The 25,181-nt window shown below is 38.2% G+C and overlaps 1 protein-coding gene across 6 annotated transcripts in view; it reads right to left on the reverse strand.

The window, feature by feature from the left end:
- The window catches only part of ATP11C (ATPase phospholipid transporting 11C (ATP11C blood group)), a 189,413-nt gene that overhangs the window by 163,254 nt on the left and 978 nt on the right, over nt 1-25,181 (reverse strand). The window lies entirely within an intron of this gene.

Genomic DNA, 25,181 nt, shown 5'->3' on the forward strand with positions numbered 1-25,181 from the left:
AAAATAAACCTTTCTTCCTATTAGTGTTCTTGTATCGTTTAGTCATAGTGACAAAAAAGCTAACTGAAACATCTACTTAAAGCAGCACTCAAATATAATTAAATAAAATAGCAAAAAGAAAATGTTACCTTCTATAACTAGTACTGCTAAGCAAAATTTGGATAATCAAGGATAAAGATGAAAATATTTCCACTATGTCTCCACATCCTTAAAACCACATTGACAATGGCCAAATGCAATTAACTAGAGTTCTAGAGCAGATTCACATCATAATTTCTAATCTAAGAAAAAATTCTAGGGAGGATCACAAGTTCAAAGTCAAACTCAGCACATTAGTAAGACTCTAAGAAACTCAGCAAGATCCTGTCTCTAAATAAAATATTAAAAAAGGGCTGGGGATGTGACTCAAAGGTTAAGCACCCCTGGGTTCAATCCTCAGTACCAAAAAAAAAAAAAAAAAAAAAACCATGTAGGGCTAGGGGTTGTAGCTTAGTAGTACAGTGCTTGCCTTGCACATATGTGTGAGGCACTGGGCTCAATCCTCAGTACCACATAAAAATAAATAAAGGTATTTTTAAAAAAGAAATAACCCTATATTTTAAAAAATACCAAGTATGTGCAACATTCTGAACTGTAATTGCAGACGGGTCTTAGTTATTTCCTTCTTCAGGATTTAAACTTACTGTCTATCAAAGAGCCAAGACAAAAGCACTCAGCTCAACATCCTGTACAGAGGCTTTGTCCAGGTCCTAGAATTATAACTCATTAATTTAGCATTCATTGTTTAAAGGTTTCTTGTTTTGCTTGCTTTAAGTGAAATTCTGACATAAAGAAGCTTGCCCTAGACTCTTTTCCTTCTTGCTGGCTAGAAGTTGAAAAACAAATGCTGAAGCCAGGTGCAGTGGTGCACATCAATAATCCCAGTGACTTGGGAGGCCAAGACAAGAGGATCTCAAGTTCAAGGCCAACTCTAACAACTTAGCAAGAGCCTTCCTTCAAAAAAGAAGAGAGAGAAAATTACCAAGGTACACAGAATTAACCCACTTAGCCTGAAAACCTAGATGGCCTCATGGAATACAGGTTTCCCACTTGCCCTGGGCTATTACATGCCAGAAAAATAAACACGTAAATTTTTTCTGGCCACTATATTTTGGAGCTCTTTGTTATATCAGTTTACCCTCTAACCTAACATCCTCCCCTATATTAGACTGTAAGGTAAAGGAGGGCAGAGATTTCTGGGTATAAAACCTGGCACAAATTAGGAAACTCAATAAATATGTGTGAATTGATTACAAGCAGACAATTTTGTTATTATCACCCTCCACATAATCAAATCACCTTCATGACTTCAAGAAATTGAGTTTACAAGATCCAAATTGTTCCCAAGACAGTGCTCCAGAAATTGCTATATCCCATCTTCCCCTTCCTCTACTAAGTGTGCCTTTCAGCCCTATTATCCTCCTTGCAGTTTCTTCAATGTGCTTGGATTTTGCCCAACTCAAGGACTTTGTGAAAGCTGGTTCCAACATCTACTCCCAACTTCCTTTTCTGAACTAGTCCCTCATTCACCTCATCAGACAGAATTTCTCTGGCCATCTCATCAAAAACAGATCCTATTTTTGTTATTATCTCTGAGTTCTGTTCATTTTATTCATAACATCTATGAAAATGAGTATCATGTTAATTTTTTAATTGTAAATTAGCTGATAAGCTCCATAAGGACTGAAACTACTTTTGTCTTTATTCGCCACTCAGATTTCTTTGCCTTACATAGTATCTGCCTGGTCCTAAAAAGCCAATAAAGATACTAGTTTGGATCTGGAATGTCCCCCAAAGGTCCATGTGTTTAAAACTTGGCACTGTTGAGAGGTAGCAGAAACCCTTATGAGACAGAGCCTACTGGGAGGTCTTTGGGTCACCAGGGCTGTGCCCTCAAAGGGGATTGTGTGACTTCATTCTCCTCCTTTTCCACCTTTGCTTCCCAATCATGAGATGAGTGGTTTTGCTCCACCATGCACTCTGACCATGATATACTGCCTCCCCACAGGCCCAAAAGAAACTAAGTCAACAAATCATGGACTATAACCTCTAAAACTGTAAGCCAAAATAAATATTTTCCCTTAAGATGTTGATTATCTCAGGGACTTATAACAGTGATTATAAAGCTCACTCAACCAAGGGATAAATTAATAAACTGTACTAAATATTTTCATTGTTTGTGCTTCGTGTTTTGGGATAGACTTAACTTAAACTGTATGTACCACTCCACAAATACAGTCTTCAAATGCCCTTGACTAAGAGTCTGACAATAATGTAAGTTTCTATTTAGGAGGCTATATAAATCAATGTACACACTGCCATGCTCTTAATTGCTTTCTTAGTAGAATTATCATTCTGCCTCTCCACTCCTTGTTTTTAGTTGCTAATAATTAGATAGAATTTTAGTGATTCCTACTGTTATATTGGACTAAAAGTAGTTTTTACCAACATGTCTCAGATGCAGGCTCATAAGGCATGTATGATTGAAAACAAATGATTATTATACTTTGAGGGCATGCCAACTGCCCTGCATGGACCTCAGACCCAGGACTAAATTTCCTCTGCTTTCTCAGGTCAAGGTCTCAGCTTATCAGTTTGATTCTAGATTATATAACCAGAGGTGGCCCACTACAACTGTGTGGGCATCAGCCAAACTGGGCACTGTGGAACAGTCTAGGGGAACTTAGTGACATAGATGTCAAATAATGTCATTTTTAAACAATATTTCCTTCTGTAGCTTCTCTGTATGGCAGTAGATACACAAACCTACACATGGGATAAATCTGTGTATAATTAAATACATACTACATGCACAGACATATACACACAAATGAGTATGAAATGCATCAATGTCAATATCCTGGTTGTGACATTATACAACAGTTTTGTAAGATGTTATCATTGGGAGATACTGGGTACATAAGATCTTTTTTTGTACAATTGCATGCATATTTACAATTATTTCAATAAATATTTTTAAATGCTATTTCATCATAGAAACTCTAGGATGCTCCAGAATTCAGCTGGTTACTTTTCCGAAGGAAGAAAAAAGCTGGGAAATGAAAGACAAGTAGCTGTGAATATGAAGCTTCACAGAAGAAAAGAATATTGCAATCTCTGAAAACATACATAATCTAAATCTACTTCAAATCACAATATCAAAGAGCAAATGATTGTTGCAGAATACCTAATTCAATCCTTGCATTTTAAAGACCTGAAAAAAAGAGTCTAAAAAATTAATTTTGTCAAGGGCTGGGGATGGAGCTCAGTAGTAAAGCATTTGCCTAGCATGTGTGAGGCCTTGAGTTCGATCTCTAGCACCACCAGAAGAAAAAAAAGTGTCAAACTTTAAAACTTCTTAGAGAAAAGAATTGAGAGACTAGCTTTCCAACTTTGGTACAGAGATGGACTGCTTGAAACAAGATACATAATGCACTAAACCTAAGTAAAGAGACCCCAAAATTTAACTACATTAAAATTAGAAACTTGTTTATGAAAACACACACACACACACACACACACACAGAGAACAATAACAAGCCACAAACATAGAGAAGATATTTTAAATATATATAAACAAAGGATTACTGTCCTAAGTATGAGACGGAGTTTTATAAACAATATGAGAAAGATAACCAACCCAAGAGAAAATAGTCAAGAGCTATATGAGCTATGTATGTTTCATTGATGAGAAACATACATAGCTCATATAGAGATGAGTAAATCAAATTCCATACATGTCTGATTTTTGTCAAAAGGAACCCAAATATTATAACTATAATGCTCTAATAAAAGAAAAATATGCAGATATGCTTAACCTTCATTAATAATCAAAATATGAATTAAGATCAGAGTGAAATAAAATTTCATACACAATAGGCAAAGAAAAGTCAAACAATATCAAATGTTTCAAAAACATGGAGCAACAGAAACTCATACATTGCTAGTGGGAGAGTACTGGTACAACTACTTTGGAGAACAAACTTTATCTCTTCTTATAAAATTGTGTATTTCAAAAAACGTATCATTACAATGTGTATGAGATATCCTATATATATGCTTGCCTATATATTTTATACACACACACACACACACGCACACAAAGTGCATGTGTGTATATTTTTTTTTCAATCCCTAGCAACGTGTGTGTGTGTGTGTGTGTGTGTGTGTGCATCCTGTACACAAGCACAGGAGTGAGGGAAACCTTCAAATACACATACACCAAAAGACATATACTTTTCAAACAGCACTGATCGTAACTGGAAAAAAAAAACCCTTCAAACAATTGGTCTATCAAAAGCAGAAAGAAGCACCGGCATGTAGGCATGAGGCCCTGGGTTTAATCCTGTTTTATTCACAAAGTGGAATATTATTCAGTTGTGACAATAAGTGACTTACAGGTATATAAAACCTTATAAAGAATTCTAGGGGGCTGAGGATGTGGTTCAAGCGGTAGCGTGCTCGCCTGGCATGCGTGCGGCCCAGGTTCGATCCTCAGCACCACATACAAACAAAGATGTTGTGTCCGCCGAAAACTAAAAAATAAATATTAAAAAATTCTCTCTCTCTCTCTTTAAAAAAAAGAATTCTAGGAATATAATGAGTAAAAATAAAGCAATATGTAAGCCATTTGTATAAAGCTCAAAGTAAGAAAACTAAAAACATTATCTAGATTGCATATCAATGTGTTCATGTGACTTTTTAAAGCAAAAGAATGATTATAACAGAAATAAAGTTAATGGTTACAAGGTGAGATGGTGGCAGGGAGATAAGAAAAAAGCACACAGAATTGAGTTGTTAATGTTTTAATTTTCTAGTTGGGTAGTAGGTGCACAGGTATTCATTTTATTATTATGCATTATATATATTCTACATGCACTAAATATTACATTTTTAAAATGTGGCTTTTTAAAAATGGTAGTAATGGGGCTGGGGTTATAGCTCAGGGTAGAGCACTTGCCTCGCACATGTGAGTCACTGGGTTCCATCCTCAGAAACACATTAAAATAAATGAAGTAAAAATATCGTATTTATCTTAAAAAAAAATCTTGAATAAAAAATGGTAGTGATTTTCCCCAGGCTGTAGTGCCAGTTAGTAGAGGCCCCATAATAAAGCATCCGATTTTTTTTTTTGAGAGAGAGAGAGAGAGAGAGAATTTTTAATATTTATTTTTTAGTTATCGGCAGACACAACATCTTTGTTTGTATGTGGTGCTGAGGATCGAACCCAGGCCGCACGCATGCAAGACGAGCACGCTACCGCTTGAGCCACATCCCCAGCCCAAAGCATCCAATTTCATACCTCCAAAAGCTTCCATTAAAAAGCACATATTAGGAACTAAACAGACATTTGCTAATGCAGCATGAATTTCATAATTACTTAACATTATTAATTCTAAACATGGGTCCTATAAATCCTTTATAAGTCATCTGATCTGATTACATTTGATTTTATTTTGATTACTGCCTTCATTAGTACCTTTGATAAAAAATACATTTGAATTTATATATGAATATTTTAATTGCACTACCTTACTTTTTAAAACAAGGAAATATATTCTACTGATAATTTTCAACAGGGTTCTAGGCCTAGCATAAGTTAACAAATGACTTATTTTAGGGTTTGGTTTTTTTGTTTGTTTTGTTGTTAGTACTGGGGATTTAATCCAGAGGCACTATCACTGAGTTACACACCCAGCCCCTTCACTTTTCATTTTGAGACAGGGCCTTGCTCCAGTGTCAAGGCTAGCCTCCATTTGCAATCCTCCTGCCTTACCCTTTTTATTTGGTGGGATTATTGGCATGCACTATCATGCCCAGCAGTTAACAACTTTTAAAACAGATTTTTAAAGCCAGGTGCAGTGACACACACTTGTAATCCCAGAGGCTTGGGCAGCTGAGTAGGAGGATCTGCAAGTTCAAAGTCAGCCTCAGCAACTTAGTGAGGCCCGAAGCAACTCAGGGAGACCATGTCTCAAAATGAAAAACAAAAAGGGCTGGAGATGTGGCTAAGTGGTTAAGCACCTCTGGGTTTAAGCCCTGCTACAAAAATAAAATAAAAATAAAACAGATTTTATTTACAGAATTCCCTATGGCTGTTATCCTTTGGCTGATAAATGACTATAATAAACATGGCATTCATTTGCAGGGAAATGGATGGCATTAGAGCAGATTATGCTATGTGAAGTTAGCCAATCCCAAAAAAAAACAAATGCCAAATGTCTTCTCTGATATAAGGGAGGTGACTCAAAAAGAAGTAGGGAGGAAGAGCATGAGAAGAAAATTACCTCTAGATAGGGAAGAGAGGTGGGAGGGAAAGGGAAGGAGAAGGGGAATTGCATGGAAGAGGGAAGGAGACCCCCTTCATTATACAGAATACAGGTATGATGATGTGAGGGGAAAAAAAATAAGTGGGTCACATTAGATTGGGTAGAAAGAAGTGATGGGAGGGGAGGGGAGGGGAAGGGGGGAATGGAAGGACAGCAGAATAAAATAGACATTATTATTATTGCTGTGGGTATATACGTGACTGCATGATCAATGTAATTCTGCAACCTGTACACTCAGAAAAATGAGAAATTATATCCCATCTGATTCAAATGTATAATATGTCAAGATCATTGTACTGTCATGTGTAACTAAAACAAATAAAAAAAAAACATGGCATTCAATTCCATTCAACCAAATTACTACTGGTTCTCAAGTAGGTATACACAAACACATACAAATTGTCTACTTACTGTTGTCTACTGCCTCCTAGAAGCTGTCACTCAGTCAAATGTACCATTCTATAACTATGTTCATGAGTGGAGTTAAGTAAGAGTGCTTTTGGGAATAGTAACAGATAGCTACTAGCAAAGGAAACAGTATTGCACCCCAGAAAATCTGCTCATAATATTCTAACATCAAAAACAAAAATTATCTCCTCTATTAATGCTGTTAGCTAAGTAGGTAACATAATCAGGGTACTGACAAACACATGGGTCTATATTTGATCCTCAATCATTCATGCCAGTGTGAGCTAAGAAATACAACCACTACTAAAAGCACCCGAACAAGCTGGTCACAGTGGCACACACCTGTAATCCTAGCAACTTGGGAGGCTGAGGCAGAAGGATCACAAGTTCAAAGTTCAGCAACTTAGTGAGACTCTTGTCTCAAAATAAAAATAAAAAGGACTAGTGATATAGATCAGTGGCATAACACCACTGAGTTCAATCTCCAGTATCTTAAAAAAAAAAAAAAAAGCTCACTGTTATGGTTTAGATATGAGGTGTCCCCCAAAAGCTCATATGTAAGACAATGCAAGAAATCTTAGAGATAAAATGATTGTTAAAGAGATTTAACCTAATCAGTACACTAATCCCCTGACTAGGATTAATTGGGTAGTAACTATAGGAAGGGTGAGGTTAAAGGAGGTGGGTCTCTGGGGGCTTGCCTTTGGGGTTTATATTTTGTCCTTGTTGAGCAGAGCTCTCTCTCTACTTCCTGGGGTGATGTCCTGAGCCACTTCCCATGGCCACACTCTTCCACTATGTTCTGCCTCACTTTGAGCACTGAAGAATGAAGCTGGCTGGCTGTGGATTGAGAACTATGAAACTGTGAGCATCCAAATAAACTTCTCATTCTCTAATTGTCCTTCTCAGGTCTTTTTGGACATGGCAGTGAAAAAGCTGACTAAAGCATTCATGAACAGAACTTCCTTAAATTTGTCATTGTTCACATCCAAAGTATAGATAATTCAATTCAAACTCATTATTATTAATAGGGAAACAAATTTGGGGAAGAGTATTCGCACATAGGAAATCAAGAGTTGGAGACCTCTGCTGGGTGCAATGGTGCATGCCTATAATCGCAGCAGCTCTGAAGGCTGAGGCAGGAAGATCACGAGCTCAAAGCCAACCTCAGCAAAAGTGAGGCTCTAAGCAACTCAGTGAGATCCTATCGCTAAATAAAACACAAAATAGGACTAGGGAATGTGGCTCAGTGGTTGAGTGCCCCTGAGTTCAATCCCCAATACCCCCCAAAAAAAGTTGGAAACCTGAAAAGTAAATAGATGCACAACTCAATAGAAAACTGTCCAAAAATCCACTCCTAGATTGTGAAACCTAAATATATAGTACAGAAAGAATTTAGATATACATCACCCAGGAGCCCTTGTAACTCAGATAAGGAAACTGTGGACATAGGTAAAAGAGCTAAGTCTAGAATTCCACATTTCTTCATTACATACATCTTAACTTCCACTCTCTAAATATTATTGGGCAAGCTACTTATCCTTTCTCACAGCTATAGTGAAGAGACTGGACCACTAAATGGCTTTTAAGGTCTTTTATCAATTCTAGGACTCACTATGCAAGCCCTTCATTTTACACAAATACAGATGTTAACAAACTATAGATATTTATTGTAAGCTTTTCCATTCCTGATCTATAGACACTTTACATTTAATTATTCATCTTCATATAATCCTAAAACATAAGTGTGATAGTTAATTTTTATATTTGACTGGGCCACAGAATACCCAGATATTTGGCCAAGAATTAGCCTGGATGTGTCTTTGAGGTTGTTTCTGCATGAAATGAACATCTGACTTAGTACACTGAGCAAAGGAAATAACCTTCCGTACTGTGGGTGGGCCTCGTCTAATCAGTTGAAGATCCAAATAGCCCTTCCTTAGAGTAAGGAAGAACTCTTCCTGTCTGATCGCCTTCAATATGGGACACCGATTCTTTTTTCCTGCCTTCAGAACTGTACTGAAACAGTGGCTTTTCCTGGGCCTTGAGCCTTTTGCCATCAGACTGGAACTTACACCACTGGCTTTCATGTGTCACTAGCTTGCCAACTCAGATCTTGTCAGCCTGCATCATTCTGTGAACCACTTCTTTATAATATATCTTTTTCTATATATATGTATGCATCCTATTGGTTATATTTTTCTGCAGAATCCTAACTAATGCAATAAGAAAATGCACATAGTGAACTGATGCTTGTAAAGCCTATAGAACATTTCCTGGAAATTACCACTCTCATTTTTGCTGTTTTAATAATAGTAAAAAGGCAAAAGAAAGACAATTTACAACAAAATGATTCCATAAACATGCAACATACCAAGGAAACCATGGATCAGCAATTCAAGGCAAACTGACTGAAATAATTTCTGTACACAGACATCCTAACAAAAGACAAATGCCTACATTGGAGGTAAAATGATCAAAAGAATTAAAAAGAACACTTACTTTGGGGCAGGGTATGTAGTTCAGTGGCAGAGTACTTACCTAGTGTGTGCAAGGCTGTGGGTTCAATTACAAGCAATGTAAAGAAAAAAAAAAGCAAAGTATGGTGAGGCATACCTATAATCCCAGCTACTTGGGAGGCTAAAGCACCAGAATCCTAAGTTTGAGGCCACCCAGAAAATGTGGTGAGAACCTGTCTCAAATTTTTTAAAGGGTTGAGCACTCAGTAGTAGAGCTCTTGCCTAACATACACTGAAAAGCCCTGGGGTTCAATCCCCAGTACCCCCCCTCTCATTTTTCAAAATGTTATCCATGTAAATTAAACTAAGATTATTTTCTTCTTTGTGTAATAAGGACTCAAGCAAGACAATATTGTCATTTCTGAATATCTACCCTCCATTACAATTACAATAAAATGGGGCTGGGGTTGTGGCTCATTGGTAGTGGACTTGCTTATTAGCACATGTGAGGCACTGGGTGTGATCAGTAGTAAATAATAAATAAATAAATAAATTACAATAAAGTCACAAACATATTAAAAGCACTCACACTTCAATAAAGGTGTTTTTAAAAATTATAAACAAATATCTGCAAAAATCATCTAAATTTATAAAATGTTTCAAACGGATTAGCAAAATGAAAAAAATAATCACCCCATTTAGTATTTATAATGAATTGAATACTTTTAAAATATTATAGCAAAATGCTCAAGAAACTGAATGTTATAAGTGTAGAACCATTGTGATACTCATAAATATAAAAAAACTATTCATTAACTACAACAGAGAATATTAAATACCTAAAATGATAATGAAAAGAAATTGTTATATACATTAAAAAACATAGCATTAGCACCTGGAGGAAAATGTTTTTCTAAAGTACAAATAAAGATAGTTTTTAAATGAAAAACACAGTGATAACTATGGACTGGACAATCTGATCTCTCAAACAAGCTCTACAAGTCTATGATTACAAATGGCAACTATGATTAGAAATATATAAAATAGGAGTCCTATTTAATTCATTTGGCAAACATTTATTGAACATAGCATAAGTCAGGCATTAGGTATTAGGAATATAGAAATGAGCAAAAATAGTCACATTTTTTACCTTCATGGAACTTACCAAGTAGAGGGAAGATAGACATTGAATAAGTTAACAAATATACAAATATAAAGCCAATTGCAAAAAGATTTATTAAAAGTTTTGTATGAGGGGCTGGGGTTGTGGCTCAGCACTAGAGTACTCACCTAGCATGCATGAGGCACTGGGTTTGATCCTCAGTACCACATAAAATAATAAAGACATAGTGTCCACCTAAAACTAAAAAATAGATATTTAATTTAAAAAAATTTAAGCTTTATATGAGAACCTGGGAATGAGGCATTGTCTGAGGGAAGAATCAGCTTCCTTGGGGGAAGTGATTAAGCTGAGTTCTGAGAAATAAATAAGATTGGAGGCAACTGACAACAGCAGAAAAGTATACCAGGCAAGAGGAATGATATATACCAAAGATTCTGTGGTGGATGGAACACCAAAAAAGTGATGAAGATTTATTGCAAAAAAGAAAAATCCACTACAATATCAATATGGAACCACAAAAACCCACAAATAGTCAAAAACAATAAAGTCTGAGGTCTCACCTCCGATTTCAAAACACATTACAAAATAATAATGTAATCAAACCAGACATGGTGGTGCACACTTGTAATCCCAGCAACTCAGGAGGCTGAGACAGGATGATCCCAAGTTTAAGGCCAGACTCAGCAACATAGCCAGATCCTTAGCAAGATACTGTGCTGAAATATTTTTTTTTAATAAAAAAAGGGCTGGGATATAGCTTAGTGGTAGAACACCCTAAGTGTGTTCTAAGTTCAATTCCCAGTACTGGAAAAAACATATATATGTAATCAAAACCATATGGTACTGGCATAAAGACAGACTTACAAACCAATAGAATAGGGAGTCCAGACATAAACCCTCACTGTTATATCAAATGATCTCTAACAAGGGTCCAGATCACTCAGTAAGGAGAGTCTTTTCACCTAATGGTGCTGCGAAAACTGTGTACCACATACAAGAAAGACAATGAAGGTGAACTGTTACCTTACACCATATAAAAATTTTAAATCAAAATGGATTAAAGACCTAAAACTATAAAAGTCCTCAAAGAAAACTTAAGGGAAGGGCTGGCATTATAGCTCAGTGGTAGAGTGTAAGCTCAGCATGCACAAGGCCCCAGGTTCAATCCTCTTCAAAGAAAGAAAAAAAAAACGTAAGTGGAAAATCTTCATATTTAGATTTGAAAATAATTTCATGGACAAGACACTAAAAGCACAGGCAAAGACAAATGGGACTACATCAAACTTTGCTACTACTGCTCATCTAAGGAAACAATCAACAGAGTAAAAAGGCAGCCTATGGAACACAAGAAAATACTTGCAAATCATGCAACAACCATCAAATGCTTTTAATAAATGGGCAAAGAACTAGAGTAGACATTCTTCAGAAGATGATATACAGCTGGACATGGTGGTGCATGTTTATAATCCCAGTGGCTTGGGAGGCTGAGGCAGGAGGATCACAAGTTCAAAGACAGCCTCAGCCACTTAGTGATGCCCTAAGTAACTTAGTGAGATCCTGTCTCAAAATTAAAAGTAAAATATATAGCTCAGTGGTTAAGTGCTTCTGTGTTCAATCCCCAGTACTGGGGGGGAGGGGGAGATGAAATCAAAACCACAGACAGTTATCATGTCACACCCATTAAGATAACTACCATAAAAAATAATAACAGCTGGGCATGGTGGCACACAACTGTAATCCCAGCAAATCAGGATGCTAAGGAGAAGGACTGAAAGTTTGAGGCCAGCATGGGCAACTTAGCAAGACTCTGATCAAAGTAAAATAAATAAAAAAAGATCTGGGAGCCAGGCACAGTGGCACATACCTATAATCTCAGCAGTTTGGGAGGCTGAGGCAGGAGGATCCTGAGTTCAAAGGCACGCTCAGCAACAGCAAGGTGCTAAGCAACTCAGTGAGACCCCATCTCTAACTAAAATACAAAATAGGGCTGGGGATGTGGTTCAGTGGTCGAGTGACCCTGAGTCCAATCCTTGGTACACACACACACACACACACACACACACACACACAAAAAAAAAAAAAAAAGATCTGAGATGATGCAGCTCAGTGATATAGCACCCCTGGGTTCAAGCCCCAATACCACAAACTATAATAACAGTGATGATGATGATGACCATTGACAAGTGTTGGTGAAAATGTGGACAAACTAAAATCCACAGAGGTGGGAAGGATGGTTGAATGAGACAGACATTATTACCCTATATACATGTATGATCACACGAATAGTGTGACTCTGCATTGTGTACAGCCAGAGAAATGAGAAGTTGTGCTCCATTTGTGTATAATAAGTTAAAATACATTCTACTGTCATGTACTAATTATTAGAACAAATTTTTAAAATGGCAAATTTTATGTTATATGAATTATATCTCAATGTTTAAAAGCAAATTTTACAAAGTAAGGATGAGTCAGGTGCGGTGACACACATCTATATTCCCAGCGGCTGAGAGGCTAAGACAGAAGGATCTTGAGTTCAAAGCCAGCCTCAGCAAAATGCGAGGCACTAAACAACTCAATGAGACCCTGTCTCTAAATAAAATACGAAGTAGGGCTGGGAATGTGGCTCGGTGGCCAAGTGCCCCTGAGTTCAATCCCTGTTACCTTCCCCGCCCCCCCCCCAAAAAAAAGTAAGGAGGAATAAGAGTGATACCAGCAAGGTCTTTATTCAGAGAGCAGTGGAGAGTCACTGAAGACCCTCAGGTATGCCTTTATAAAAGATCCATCTCAGGCTGGGATGTAGCTCAGCAGCAAAGTGTTTGCCTCACAAAGCCCTGGGTACAATCCCCAGTTCCAAAAAGGAGGAAAAAAAAAAGAACCCTACAAAAAACGATTTAAAAAAACCTTAAAAAAAAAAAAAGATCCCTCTGGTCTTGTGTGCAAGACAGATTAGAGAGCACAGGAGTAAACAAGATCAGTTATTGCAATGGTCCAGGCAATAGTAGCACCTTGGACTTGGATGGTAGAAGGGGTGGTAATGAAGAGATTTGAGAGGACATTCAAATATAGAAACTACTGGATATGCTGAGAGATTGGACATTTGGGATGAAAGGAAAAAGGACTATTAAGGATTACTGGTAGGTATCTAGCTTCTACTACTAGGTAGGGGACAGTGCCATTCATGGAAATGGGAAAGACTAGAGGAGAAACAAATATGAAAGAAATATCGATGACTTGGACTGGAGTGGCAGTTGTGATGATAAAGTGGCATCAATTGGGCATGGTGATGTATTCATTAGTTATGAGGGAATAAGATGCAATTCACATTCTGGTAATTCAGAATAATGTTCTCAGGTCTGGAACCTATATATATGTTAAAAAAAAAAAAAAAAAAAAGACCGCAGAGGGACTGGGGTTGTGGCTCAGAGGCAGAGCGCTTGCCTAGTACATGTGAGGCCCTGGGTTTGATCCCCAGCACCACCTGTAAATAAAGAAAATAAACATATTGTGTCAAAATACAACTATATATATAAGACCACAGAGAACTCTTTCTGCCATATGAGGATGCAAGAGGTCAGTCATCTGCAACCCATAGAGAGCACTCGCCAAACCTGACCACGCTAGCATACTGACCTCATACTTCTTTGAGAACTGTAAGAAATAAATTTGTTATTTATAAACTACTCATCTATGGTGCTTTGTTAGAACAGCCCCAATAGATCTGGAGTTGGAATCTATGTTCTCTAAACTAACATATCCCCCTGCTATGAATGTCATAAACAATAAGCCTGCACCACTGCTCATATAATTTCTTCCTCCTGTAATAAGGTTCTCCTCCCTAAAAATCCCACAATCTTCAGTCCTTTGGATCCCCAAAGGCCCAGCTCACATGCTGCTTCCTCTATAAAGCTCTCCTCAACCATTACAGCCATAGTGTGAGCTAGCACCTCCTGCACTTAATTATGTGTACTCCCTAAAGAATGACACTGATGGACTATTAGAATTGTATAGTGATTGGTCTTGTGTATATGTCTTCTGCCTCCTCTACCAGAGTGAGGGAACAGGGCTATACCTGTCTATGACACCTGGTAGGGCACGAGCTTAGTATATATGTGTTTTCAGAAAAGAAATCTATGTCAGGCATAGTGGTGCACACTTATAGGTCTAGCCACTTGGGAGGCTAGGGCAAAAGGATCATTGGGCCAACATCATAAAACCCTGTCTCCTAAAAAGAAAAGTCAGCCAAAGTAAATTATGCCCTATACTATAGATCCCTGAATCCATATTACTGCAAACTACATTAATTGTGAAGCTTAAAAGACATTACCACTGCTTACACAACAAGTGTAGTTTACATAATCTGCTCTACCCAACTGTTACTTTTTTGTGACAATTCCCTCATGGCTTCTGTTCCCTGTGGATCTGTAGGATTACTTCATCTTCCAGCAAGGCTTTCTTATTTATTCCTTGATCAAATTTAAAAAGAATTGTTAATTTTCCTTTATAATTGTAAAAATGACCAATTTTGAGAAGAAACAAATATTCTTGGGGATTTCCTCAAATGTGAAACTCAAAAACAGCTGGGTGTGGTGACATATACCAGTAATCCCAACAACTTGGGAGGCTGAGGCAGAAGGATTGCAAGTTCAAAGTCAGCCTCAGCAACTTAGTGAGGCCCTAAGCAACTTAAAAAAAAGTGGGATGGGGCACAGTGGTTAGCACCCTAAGTTCAATCCCTGGTACCCAAAAAAAAAAAAAAAAAAAAGGAACTCAAAAACAGTTCTTAAATAAAACAATATTTGTGAATATTTCATAAAACTCATTTTTTAACCCAAGAATATATTCTTTCTCCCTCTCCCTCTCTCCCTTTCTCCTACATAGACTTCCTTAATACAACACTCTTCAGTGTGCCCCCTGTGGGGAAAGATTTTTATATCAGCTCCCTATGAGCTAAGAGCTAGCCACGTACAGAAGAGGATGAGGTAATGATAAAATGAATGCTGGGAATATGGGCAAATGAATGGAACAAGGAGGGGTAGGAACAGTAGCAAAAGTCCCAAAGTCAGGAAAAAAGAAAATCCACGAACTTGGTGATGCTCCAGAGCGGAAACCAGCAAGTGTTGACACTAAACTGGCAGAAACATCAATACTTCCTGGCTCCCCCACTGGGTGCATCAATTTAACACAAGCAGTCTGTTCTTCTGCTGCAAGTAACAAATAGTGAATGCTGTCAACAATATGAAAAGAAATGATCCATAAAAGAGAAGCATGGCTGTGGGCAGCAATGAAACTGCTAAAAGTATTTAGACTGTATTCTGCTGCTGATCAGCTTAATGATCTTAGTCAAGTCATTTCCCTTCAATACAAGTATTTCATAGCAATAGTGTAGCAAGCCTGAGGTTACAATTCATTTTTTTCCCTTTTGATCTGGGGATTGAAACCAGAGGCACGGAGCTATATACATTCCCAGACCTTTTAATTTTTTTTATTTTGAGACAGAGGCTCACTAAGTGACCCAGAAAGCCTTGAACTTGTGATCCTCCTGCCTTAGCCTTCCGAATCAAGTCACAGTACCTAATGAGACTGCTAATCTTAAAAAAGGCCTACTTTGGTCATTGACTGGTATGGAAACTTGAATTTCAGGGGGGATTCCTATCACCCTAACTGATAAAAGTGGTTTGCTGTGCCTAAACTCTGTACAAACAATATTTATGCTGAATATCTGCCTTCCTTCTTGGAATAATTTTGGTATGTGCCAGGTGTAAGGTGCCTAAGTGACCAAATCCCAATAAAAACCTTGGGTGTTGGGCTGGGGATGTGGCTCAAGAGGTAGCGCGCTTGCCTGGTATGCATGCGGCCCAGGTTCAATCCTCATCAATCCTCAGCACCACTTACAAACAAAGATGTTGTGTCTGCTGAAAACTTAAAAAAAATAAGTAAATATTTTTTAAAATTCTCTCTTAAAAAAAAAAAAACTTGGGTGCTAAGTCACTAATGAGTTTCCCCAGTAGATAACATTTTACACAAGTTGTCACAACTTGCTAAAGGATTTAAAGCATACCCTGTGTGATTTCAGTGGAAGAAGACTGTTGGAAGCTTGCATATGGTTTTCTCTGGACTTTGTCCCCATGTACTTTTTCCCTATGCTGACTATGCCTTGTAATTTTTCACTGTAATAACAATAATAAGAATACCTACATGCTGTGTGGGGTGCAGGGGCATACACCTGTATTCCCAGTGACTTGGGTGGCTAAGGCAAGAGGATCACAAGTTTGAGGACAGCCTCAGCAACTTAGTAAGGCCCTGTCTCAAAATAATAAATAAAAAACACTGGAATGTAGCTCAGTGGTAAAGCACCCATGGACCAGGCATGGTGATAAACACCTGTAATCCCAGCAACTCAGGAGGCTGAGGCAGGAGGATTCCAAGGTCAAGACCAGCCTCAGCAACTTAGCAAAACCATCTCAAAATAAAAAATAAAAAGAGCTGGGAAACCTGGCGCAGTGGCACACACCTGTAATTCTAACAGCTGAGGAGGCTGAGACAGGAGGATCGCGAGTTCAGCCTATTTTACCTAACAAACTCAGTGAGACCCTGTCTCTAACTAAAATACAAAAAATAGGGCTGGAGATGTGGGCTCAGGGGTCGAGTGCCCCCGAGTTCCATCCCTGAGGCCAAAAAATAAAAAATTAAAAAACAAGAAAAAGGGCTTGGGATATCGCTCAGTGGTAAAACAACCCTAGGTTCAACCCCCAGTACCAAAAAATAAAAAACACTCCCCTAGGATCAATCACTAGTATAAAAAAAAAGAATACCTTCATGCTAAGTCTTGTGAGCCCTGCTAGTGAATCATCAAACCTGAAGATGGTTTTGGTATAGTATTGAATAGTACAACAAACATCTTTCCAACAACCTTGTGAAGTAGGGTTATGATACCCATCCTACAGAAGAAGAAACTGTAGTGAGGGAAACAAAGAATGTGCCTAGAAAATAAATATTTCAATTTTTACTATATGATATATGGATGTTCCCCAATTTTAATAAGCCAAAGACCCACCTGAAATGCTTGTTAAACTACAGTTTTCTCTTATCTGAGACTTGGACTCAGTAGGTTTGAGACAAAGATGTAATAAGGATCCAAGGTGATTTTGTGCAAATAGACTAAGGACCATATTTTGAAGAAACCCTTTGATGTATACAAACTATGGCCTGCAGTACCCAATTTCTCAAGCTAGGTAGTAAATTGCAGAAGTAGGGCTTGCACTAATCCTTTTTAATAAGGATGAAGTTCATTTCACAACAACTGTTTCCAAATACCTCACACTCTAGTTTTTCTTGTTTGCACTGCCTTCTTGCTACAGATATCCATTAGCTGATTGGTGACTGGGTGCAGATACATATTTTACATTCCTAGTAACAAATACTAAGTAGTATCCTAAATCCAAGTAATGTATACTTACCGTGGTAAATTGAATAACAAAAAGCCCATGGAGAATTAACACTACAGCTTTGGTTTTTGAAATAAGTTTGATGTAATGATGACAACAGAAAATATAAACTGGGGCTGGGGATGTGGCTCAAGCGGTAGCGCGCTCGCCTGGCATGCGTGCGGCCCGGGTTCGATCCTCAGCACCACATACAAACAAAGATGTTGCGTCTGCCAAGAACTAAAAAATAAATAAATATTTAAAAAAAAAGAAAATATAAACTGAGTGCAATGGCACATGCATGTAATCCCAGCAATTTGGGAAGCTGAGGCAGTTAAATGGAAACTTAGCAAGACCCTGTCTCAAAATAAAAATAAAAAAGAGAGCTGGGGATGTAGTTCAGTAGTAGAGTACTTGCCTAGCATATATGAGGCCCTTGGTTCAATCCCCAGTATGGGGGGTGGATGAGGGCTAGAGGTGTAGCTCAGTGGTAGAACACCCCTGGAAAAGGAAACACCCCTGAACAAAAGAAAATATAAACATTATCAGCTACCTTTAACAAAAGGAATACAAAAGTGCTGATAATTTTAGAAGCTGAGGACAGTATATTCAGTGTTCTATGAATGTCCAAGAAGGAGCAATGGGTTAAAGAGTCTGGCATGGGGGCACACACTTGTATTTCCAACAACTAAAGAGGCTTAGGCATCACAAGTTCAAGACCAATCTTGGCAATTTAGTAAGACCCTGTCTCAAAATCAAAACTAAAAACAAAAACATTATTTTTCTGGTGAATAAACAGTGTCAGTAAACAGCAGACTTATTATGATTATTTTTTATATTTTTTAGTTGTAGATTGACACAGTATCTTTATTTCATTTATTTATTTTTTGTATGTGGTGCCGAGGATCAAACCCAGTGCCCCACACATGCAAGGCAAGTGCTCAACCACTGAGCCACAGCCCTTATTATGATTATTTTTTAAGCAGTCATGTAATTGTTTTTTTTTCTCATTTAAAGTAAGTATAGGGTAGTATTCTGTCCACTGAAAAGGAAATTATTTTCAGTGCTATAGAGTTTTCTGTAGGACAGTCTGAAATGCAGAAGTTTCCTGGTGGCTGCTTACTCAACAGATCATTTTTCACCTGTAATTACTGACTCAGCCTGTGTTGTCAATTCAGTTCAAAACAATTCAGCAAGTATTTGCTGAACATTTAATGTTTACTTGATACTCTGCTAGCTATAAGATCATTATCAAGAATGCTGTTCTGATTTTTCCAAGAACACCATGGTGAAGAGGAAGAGACCAGGAAGGTATTGCTACCTTAATACTTTAAGACAACATGTAATAGAAGAGCCTAAAAAAAGATGATATCTGTTTGAATAGGATAGGCCTCACCAATCCTCCCATATTCTATTAAATAAATATGGGGCAAGAAATCAATGACAATGCCTGTACCTCACAAGTACAGATTACCCTCCTAAATCTGGATAACCCTGATCCAACATCACTATAAACCACATCTTCTATAGTCAAGAAGTCAGCTGAACCAGCAATCCATCCATACTCTGCAGTAACTGAGGGGCTGTCTGCCAACGTGCTGGCGTAGGGCATCCCGCACCCATATCTGCAGTGCTGAGCACTCATTTATCATTAAGCTGCAGTAGTGTTAACATATGCTGCAGCCATACTAATGTTTGTTTTATGATCACTGCTGACCGACACTTACAACAGGTCAAGAAGGTAAACATTAAGTGAACAGAAATGTGAGAACAGCACACTCAATTCACTTGTGGAGGAAGCCCAGAACCTTCATCCATTCAACCTGAACGTTTTCCCCAATCACGGCTGGAATCATTCCAGGGGTTAAACTGTATAAAGCCCTACAGATACATAGGAAACCCTATCACCTTAAAAGAAAATAAAAGAAAAATTACATTTTTACTTTGTATCCTATACATTTATCCTTCTTTTTTATATTGTATTTTTTAGTTTTATGTGGACACAATATCTTTATTTTTATGTGGTGCTGAGAATCAAACCCAGTGCCTCACGCATGCCAGGTGAGCACGCTACCACTTGAGCCACATCCCCAGCCCCCATTTATCCTTCTTGAGAAAACTGATCAACCACTCTAAACAAGCAGTCAGCCTTGATGATTTTTTCCATCACTCAACAAACCAGTATTAGAATTCATACAAGGAGCCAGTTTTTTGCACATCATGCAGACACAGGGAAATTAGCTGAGGTTCTTCTGGAGGTCACTGGTCACACTGCCCAGAAGGTGGTCCACTAGCAGCTTGGATAAGGAAACAAGCTCAGCTACATTAAACTTGCACAGCTACATCAATATGAAAATGGCCAGCTTCACATGTCCAAATCTCACCTGATAAAAGTCCATTAGGAACACTGGAAACTACCTGATATATAGACACTCACCCACTAAAGGATTAAATTTTTAAGAATGCTCATAAACAAAAGCAACAAAAAGGGAAACCTTACTGAAGGTATTTAGGAGACAATGACAGTTCCATGTTGCCCTCATCAATAGTAAGCAGCTCAGGGGGGAAAAAAAGGACAAAAACCTATTTGTTTCAAGGGCTGAGGTTGTGGCTCAGTGGTAGAGCACTTGCCTAGCTTGTGTGAGGCCCTGGGTTCGAGTCTCAGCACCACATATAAATAAATGAATAAAATAAAGGTCCATCAACATCTAAAAAAATTTTTTTTAAAAAGATTTGTTTCAAGAGGTAATAGTTCATTCCTAAATGGGTTTCCCACCTTTCACAGGATTAGCATACCATCTATTTGCAAAAGAGCAGTTTTCCATGTATATGTCATACTGAAGGTATCAAATACAACTCCTTTTTATCTGACATCCAAAGAATCAGAAAGTAACTGAGATTATACATCTACTTTTAGTAGAAAGACAGATGACGTGTATGTAACAATAACTTATTCATAAAGATCAGATTTTGTGGTATGTCACAAACTAATTAAATATAATACAGTCACCATGCCCTCTAAATCTATTACTATGAATGTAATAATTAAATTTCCTCAAGACAGGAATCTTGTCTGTCTTGCCTACAGTATGTCCCCAAGATCTACTACAGTGCTCAGTGAATATTTGTTGAATAAAATAATGTTCTACAAAACCTAAAATGATTGAATCATCTAAGCAAGATTATACTATAGTCAGTATAGCTTCAGCATTAGATACCAGTTTTCAATTCTTAGAAAACTGGTATCTAGGACATAGTATACCCCAATTAACTAGAACTCCTCATTCTGGATACAAAAGAGGTTTACTACAAATCACTTTAAGTAAAGGCTATTATTTATATAAAACATATAAAATCTGTTCTTTCAACAAATATTTATTAACCACCACTAGGCATTAGGCTACTAGGGAGCTAAGAATATACTGTGAACTGACCCTACCCCCAGTTACATTCAGTCTAGGACAGCCTTTCTCAATTGGGGTTCCTCCTCCAGCTGTGTAGGAAAGAAGTGAATTTATTATACATTATGCATGCCTTAGGGCATTAGGGCTTAATTCTCTCCCAGTTGGGAAAGACTGGTCTAAGGGAGCCACATAAGTTAAAGGCAATTATAATGCAATATGATTAAAAGGTTGCTTTTAGGCAGGGTCAAGTTTAACTGTTAGACCTACCTATGTATGAACTAGCTGGTAGAAGCCAAGCTGCACAGACTTTGGTAAGACTCATATAAATAAATGCAAAAATACTGAAATACACACATGCAGGTATATTTATAAACATAACAAAATTAAATCAATATATTCCACACTCAGCAACATCAGGCCGAGGTTATTAGGGAAGTGAAATAACAACAACAACAAAAAGGCTTAATTACCCTGATAATTTAACAAGGAAACCAAAAACCTTCCTGCTTCTGGAAAAAGAAAAAAAAGCAATTACCTGAATTATTTTGTTAATTGCCTCCATATATTCTTTCATTAGACTGGTCTTGCCTTGAACTCAAAATAATAAGTAACTACCTACCTATTTCATTAATTCTTATTCTGTACTTTTAGTCTCATTTTGAATTTTCATTCTTCCTTATGCAGTATCTAATATCTTTCTAGTTTCTTCGGTAAGATTTTTTTTTATAATGTTATTACTACATGCAACATGCTTTATGGAAACAAAGCAGTTAGAGAGCTTCTAGAATCAGAGATATCAATTTACTCCAGTTTTTCACACTTGCAATAAGTTTTCACTATCAATAATTTAGAAATTCAGATAAGCTAAACTGATAGCATCCACTTGCCAAGTGCCCTAACGTACTTCATCGAGAAATGTCTCATTTGAATCTTTAGTGTGAAATAACTTAATAAGCTAAAAAAGGGAATTCTTACTATTTCAACTGCCAATAACCCTTTAAGTCTATGTGAAAATGTTATTATAATCACTAGGAACTTTACCTGAAGAGTAAAAGAAGACAGGATAACATAAAAGTCCAAGATCCTTAACTCTCATCTAGTCCAGATTTCAATTAAATATGCCTTTGAACAAAATACTGCATAGGCAAAGCTACTATTATTTATTTATTGTTTATCAAAATGTTGACCAAGAACAGGCAGTGCTTTTACTGCATTCTGCAACATCCAACTCTTAAATCTTTCAAGACACTCCCTATATACCTAAATCCTAAAGTGCGGTACACCAAATCCACCAATTTCTTTATACCTCAACACTGTGAAAAGGAAAGTTATAATACATCAGAAAGGAAGGACCACAGTTATTAATGGCAAATACGTCAGAGCCATATCTTTAAAAATTACTATTTCTTTTAGCTGGAAAATGGAAAACCCAGGAAAACAAATGGCATTTTAAAAACGACTCGGCAAACACAACTGAACTGTAGATGATGAGACTCTTAAGAGATTCTTACTTCCCACATCTGGCTTACAATGTAAAGAAAGCCATCGTCTAATACACAGTCCGCTAGCTTTTAATGATCAAGAACTACAATCAACACTACTGTAATTTATTTAACATTTAAAGCCTGTCAGAAAGTATAGCTCTAGCACAATAGATTCTGAAAGGAATTCACAGCCCTCTTTCTAAAATATTAAAACAATCCAGAGGATGACACAGAATTTAGACTACATCTACCTTATGTTTAAGTCTCAAAGTCCCACCTAATCTTTAATTTTATCCTTCTAGTGATTTAAATGTGAATGGCCCTCAAAGAATCTGAACCTGGGCCAGGCAAAAGACAAGAACAGCATATGGTTTACTGGGATCTAAAATTTGCGCCCACCCCAATTTTTAAAGACATTTTTTAACAAAGAGAATTTGATAGGATGTTTTGCATTCAGTTCAACAGAATGTAGTTAATCCCTTGCCCTAGGCCTAGTGCTCAGACAGAACTCCTAAGAACCTTCCAGCATACTATACTGGCACAAATTCCCAGGACTTACCATAGACATGGCTACTCAGGAAAATGTGAGCAATTGCACATCCCAGCTGAAACAATGAGGTTAAAAAAGCTCCTTCTGGTGTGAGCAAAAGTGATTTTCTGCAGAGATCTTGGTTAGGGATGCAAAGTACTAGCCTCAAACCTGCAGGCTGGCACCTCAGCAACTGCTGCAAATTCTACTGCATGCACTGGTTTTGTGGCCAGCACTGCTTAATTACTAGACTGTGATATAATGCAGATCAGTCTTATCATGAGAAGAGGTAAAGGAGGCTTTTAGTCCAATACTTGAGTTGTTCAGTTTCAAATGTTAAAATCTCATTTTAAAAAATGTGATTTTGACATCTCAAATTTAAGCTAAATGAACTTAATATGATCCAGAGCCCACTGTTACTGCTCTCCAATGTAACAGTGCCATGTGAAAAGCTCATCCTTTTTGCAAATATTACAATTAGCTCTTCCTGTCACCTTTCCTTTTTTATCACTCAAAACAACACCTCATGATCACAAGAACCTATGTGAAATAGAATATGATGAAGTACAATGATCTTTTAGAGGCTAAATGTGAGAAATAAATTTTAGATACTTGCTTCAGCAAAGCATCCAATAAAAGCCATTTCATACGGATTTCAAGATCCTTGACATGTACCAACCTCTATTGCTCTATGCCACCTGCTCCAATTTCGTATTGCATGTCTCAGAGTGAGGTAAACGTTTAGGAAAACATTAACATAGCAAGACTGTGGTGATAATACCCTAAAAAGGAATTGTGTTCAAGTATTACTTTTAACCAAGGTACATTTGTGAAAGTTTCGAATGCAGAAAAAAAAATGAGAACAAATTTCATCCGCCCTATGAAAAATGTTAGCAATGCTTTCATTAGGAGTAATCGAATAAAAAGTTCTCCAACACGTACAGTGAGGGCGATGGGGGAAGCGCTCAGCAGTCAATCCTTTTGCTTACGTGCAGAAAAATCAAAATTTGCAGATGAACCCTTTCTTTCACATCGTTGGCAAAAATAAACCCGATTCCCGCCACCTCCTCCGAAAATTAAGGAAGTTGCTACAAATAGCACATAAGTAAATGGCCCCTACTTTGCTCCATTCCTCACGTGCCTTCTAGGAGTAAACAGGTTACTCAAAAGTCCAGAAGCTAGAAACCGCTTTTCGCCCATGCCAAACTCCCACGGAAATACAATTCCCTATTCTGAATATTTGGACGGGGGAAATGTGGCCGCAGGAGCCGAGCCGCAGTCTGCCCTCTCCCAAAGGTTGGATGTCTGGGGCATTCAGCCCTCCGCGAAGCTTCTTCAGACCCGCGCTCCGCAGCGCCTAGAGCGCGCTGCAGCCTCCCCGCGGCTCCACATCCACCAGCCCATCCTGACCATCGCCCTCGCGTTTACAGTACCCTGAAGGTGAGCTTCGCCAGCGGGGTCTCTAAAGTTTGCCCCGCCTCGGGTCAGCAGCCGCCCGCCCGGGCCGAGCCCCCGGGCAACGCTGAGTCCCGCTCCAGCCTCCGGCTCCCTCGGCCCCCAGCTCTTCTTTTGGGCCACAGTGACAGGTCTACATTTACCTCCATGTGCTCGTGGCAGAGGAAACAAAAGAAGGCTTCCTCCCGGATAATAAAACGCCATCTTCGTCTAATTAGCAAACGGAGGGGCCCCCCGGGCTGTTCTTCCACAAGACCCCCCACCATCCAGCTCGAGGGCGGCCCCCACTCCGAGACAGAGTTCCTGGCAGCCCCGGAAAGCCCGGGATAAAATGTCCTGGGGGCGGGGGGTGAGCTACCCCGAGAGCCCTACCTGCCTCCCCACCCTAGCCACCAGGGCAAGGCGTTTCAGTTCAAACAAGGGTGGCGTCTCCCAATTACCCCCTCAGAAATTTGTTGTGAGGGACCCGGCGAAGGGGCTGGGAACAAGCCACCCGGTACGCGTGGAGCCGCAGCGAGTGTACTTAC

The sequence above is a fragment of the Spermophilus citellus genome, assembly GCF_964194105.1.
Source record: "Spermophilus citellus genome assembly, chromosome: X".
NCBI lineage: Eukaryota > Metazoa > Chordata > Mammalia > Rodentia > Sciuridae > Spermophilus > Spermophilus citellus.